This window comes from Lactuca sativa, chromosome 9 (genome assembly GCF_002870075.4).
Source record: "Lactuca sativa cultivar Salinas chromosome 9, Lsat_Salinas_v11, whole genome shotgun sequence".
Taxonomy (NCBI): Eukaryota; Viridiplantae; Streptophyta; class Magnoliopsida; order Asterales; family Asteraceae; genus Lactuca; species Lactuca sativa.
The window spans coordinates 37,807,447-37,811,626 of NC_056631.2; positions in this window are offsets into that span (position 1 = coordinate 37,807,447).

A 4,180-nucleotide genomic window follows, 5' to 3' on the forward strand; every position below is an offset into this window, starting at 1 on the left:
TACTCCTTCTCATGCAGTATCAATTATCTACATCCCTGGAATGCTCTTTACTTAGAAAGTTAAATTGGATCTGTCTCCCTGACAGGCCGCCCAAACTAACCATCGCCTGCCCTCTTCCCATTGCTATCAAAAGGACTGCTCAACCATGGGAACCCAAGCTTCCGACCCGAAAACAGAACCACGGGTCCTAACCTGCTATCGACTACACTTGCTCTCTTTTAACTCATACCCAAAAGTACATACAACAACACTCTTACCGAAACCAACACTCACACCTGGCCCAATCAGCCTCGAGCTGGAATATCAGGCATGCCTATCATGGGTCCGCTCATCCCTAGGATGGAATACCCTCGCATCCCTACACTTTTTTGGCCCAATCAACCCTCGGGTTGGAATACCAAACACATCAGGTCCAATCAATCATAGGGGTCGGTCATCCTCGTGATGGAATACCCCAGATTGGAATACCTCCACATTCATAACTCAAACCTACAGCCATACTCGGGACCAAGGACCCTGTCCTTGCGTCACCCTCGAACCCTTCGGTTCGCCACAACAGAGTGTAACCCACTCATACCTCCCTATCACAATCTTTAGGTCCTTGACCTCCGACTGTAATATCCTTATACAATCCTCATCACCGGTCCAGACTACTCCCGAGTCTATTAACCTGCTATCTCCCTTTCCTCTGTCCAAATCTCCAATCTGGACCCACTATCCCCCTCCTCTTCCAAGGAGACTGAAAACATGCCTACGTATCATCCAGCATTGCCACAGTGACAGAACCTCACTATACATCACCCCTTAGCGATGCTCGCCGCTATCTAATAACATGCATACATACTCAGAGACTGATCGGATAACCAACAACCCGTACATAGCCTGCCGCATTTCCTCGACATCTCCACCATTCAGGGACAATCCCACTAGCCGCTATCACATAACAACATCCTCGCTACTGGTTCATAGATCCACAACACATGCAAAGCCCTTACTATAACTGAACCGCCTCATCGCACCACTCCAATAACCAACATTCAAACCGCGTCAGACAACCTTCTACAACCAGCGGCTCATCCGAGAATTTCCAATTCTCCCCTACTTAGAGCACTAACTATTGCCTACTGGCGGCGACACCGGTACGCGACCCAATTGTCCCAATCTGAGACAACGAACTTCGAGGGATCTGAGTTCCTGCTGATGACTCCGAGTCTCTGGATCATAACCTCTCCTTCTCCTAAATGAATCACCGGATAAAACCCCTCGATAACCTCTCAATACTAACTCTTCTCTAACATATACAAAACTTTATATCTCATACAAGAAGCAACAACACATAATCTTAACATAAACAATATAAAGCAGAAAAAATACCGACTGACTCCTCTGGCTCAGACCTGATCTTCTCGGTCACAAGCTGATAAGCATGCCCTGGAGCCTTCGGAGGCTCTGCCCGACCCTGAATCATGTCAGCAAGTCTCAAAGTGGCTGGCTTTGGGGCCTGCACTGACCTGGCAGCCAGCAGAGGACACTGGGTCTTGATATGGCCCACCTGATCACAATGATAACAAAGTCGAACTCCGGCAGCTGGAGCCTGCTGCTTGCAATCCCTAGCTATGTGGTCCTCCTTGCCACACTTGTGGCACCCAGGAGAAAAACGACAACTTCCCTCATGAACCTTTCCGCACTTCCCATAAGTGCGACTCCTTTGACCTCCCTGTCGATAATCAGTGGGCCTCATCCGCTTCGGTGCAGGCTGCGACTGCACCGGGGCCTGCCTCTGCTCTGTCAACTGGAGCTCAATCTCTAACTTGTGCCGCCTAGAAGCCTCTTGCAACTCCAACAAGGTACTACACCTCTGCGTGGACACAAAATGCCTGATGTCCCTCTTGAGCATACTCAGATATCGAGACATCTGAGCCTGCTCCGAAGCAAACTCCGGGAAAAACATCGCCCTCTCAGTGAACATCCTGGTGATCTCCGTCACCGAATCTGAACCCTGTTTCAGTTCCAGGAACTCCTGAGACAACCTCTCTCTCTCTCTCTCTCGACCTACAGAACATAACAAGTACTGAACATTTCCTGGAACTGATCCCATGAATCCGCATCCCGTTGCGTATTAGAATAAGATCCCGTAGTCATGCAACCTCCACCAATCCTTCGCCCCGAGCCTCAAAAGGTTCAGATCACACCTCACCCTCTGATCCGTAGGGCATGAACACATGAAGAAACAACCCTCCACGTCCGACAACCATCTCATAGCAACGATCGGATCCTAAACTCCATTGAAAGTAGGGTGCTTAGTATTGTCGAAATCCCGATACTGAAAGCCCCGACTGGCTCCTCCCCCTCCGCGGCCGTTGTCTCTGCCAGTGTTGCATAGTGTTTATCAAAATACTCAACCATGGTGGTCTTAATCGACCCAAACAGCTCCGACAACTCAGCTCGGAACATAGCAGCAACCTCATCATGCAGGATATCATGAATCCTAGCATCCATACTCATCTGACCAATGACTTCGGGTGGTACTGGTCCATCCTGACCACCCTTTCTTGATCCCAATCCCGAACTGGATCCTGCCTCGAAACGTCTCGCATCCGCCATACTGAAATGAACCATAAGAATCTCAGATACCTCGCATAACCGCCTAGAACTAACCTCTAACCAACAACCTAGGGGTTGTGACTTCCTTGACACGCATATGGGTCCTGTGCTTTCAGTAGTACGGGTCCATACTACCTTCCACACCTACCCATATTTGTCTAGAGTATCACCACAACGCCCTAAGCACAAACATACATAGCAAGCACTCAATCCTCACCCCTAGAGGAATACCGAATAGCTCATATCAAGGAAACCCTAGGCTAGCAGGCATCACAACTCAGGCAATTCTATCATGTAATTGTTGTAGATCCCTAGCCTAGTACTAACATGTTGCTCTAACATATCACATAGACAAACAACTTGTATGGTATTTTGGGGTAACTTACTGGCTCCGGTTGATCGTACCCTCAGCGTCCTCCTTTACTTATTTTGAAAACCTTTTGAAAACTATTTTTGAAAATCTCTACTTGATTTAAGACTAGATTCACACGAATGTTCCTCCAATTCACTCAAACCAAGGCTCTGATACCAACTTGTAACAACAAAAAATTTCAACCAATTTAAAACATTTTACTTCATTCAAAAACCATTAAGTTCATACATCTTGTTTTTAAAATAGTTTAAACATCAGAGTATCCCCCAGAACCATATCACATAAATCATAAAACATGAGGGGCGGTACGATCACGCCTTCGCCTTGCCATGATCTCCTGAAGCACCTGAAACAATAAACCACAACTGTAAGCTCGAAAGCTTAGTGAGTTCCCCCAAAGTAGCCATACACACATAAACATTCGCATATAGAAAAGAACAACATACTACGGGTCCAATCAACCTTCCGGTTGAAATACCCCTGGCCCTCAACCATCGGGTTGGAATGCCTACGTACTACGAGCCCAATCTTCCTATCGGGAAGGAATACTCTCGGCCCACAACCATCGAGTTGGAATGCCCATACACCTATACGTACAACAATAACTACCGTGGGTCCAATCATCTCGCAAGATGGAATACCCCAGGCCCCTCAACCATCGGGTTGGAATGCCAATATAATATGAGTCCAATCATCCTACTGGGATGGAATACTCCTAGCCCACAACCATCGGGTTGGAATGCCCCACTCCCTATACATACAGTAACTACTACTACTATGGGTCCAATCATCTCGCAAGATGGAATACCTCAGACCCACAACCATCGGGTTGGAATGCCAACCTATTATGAGTCCAGTCATCCTACCAGGATGGAATACTCTTGGCCCACAACCATCGGGTTGGAATGTCCCATACTAACAAACATGCACACATAATAGGTAACCACATAGAACTCTACAGAACCAACATACTAGGGCCCTATCATCCTACCGGGATGGAATACCCTCTGCTACTGCTCAACATACATAACATGCAGGTAACCTCCTACCAGTGTACATAAGGCAAGACCAACTATAGGTCTATAAATAACCACTACCCAACTACCTGGTCGCTGATCCGACAAAACTAGCACCCCCTTAACTATCCATTCCTCTAGGATACTAAGCTAACAAGGCATATCCTAATAACATTATCCTATCTAT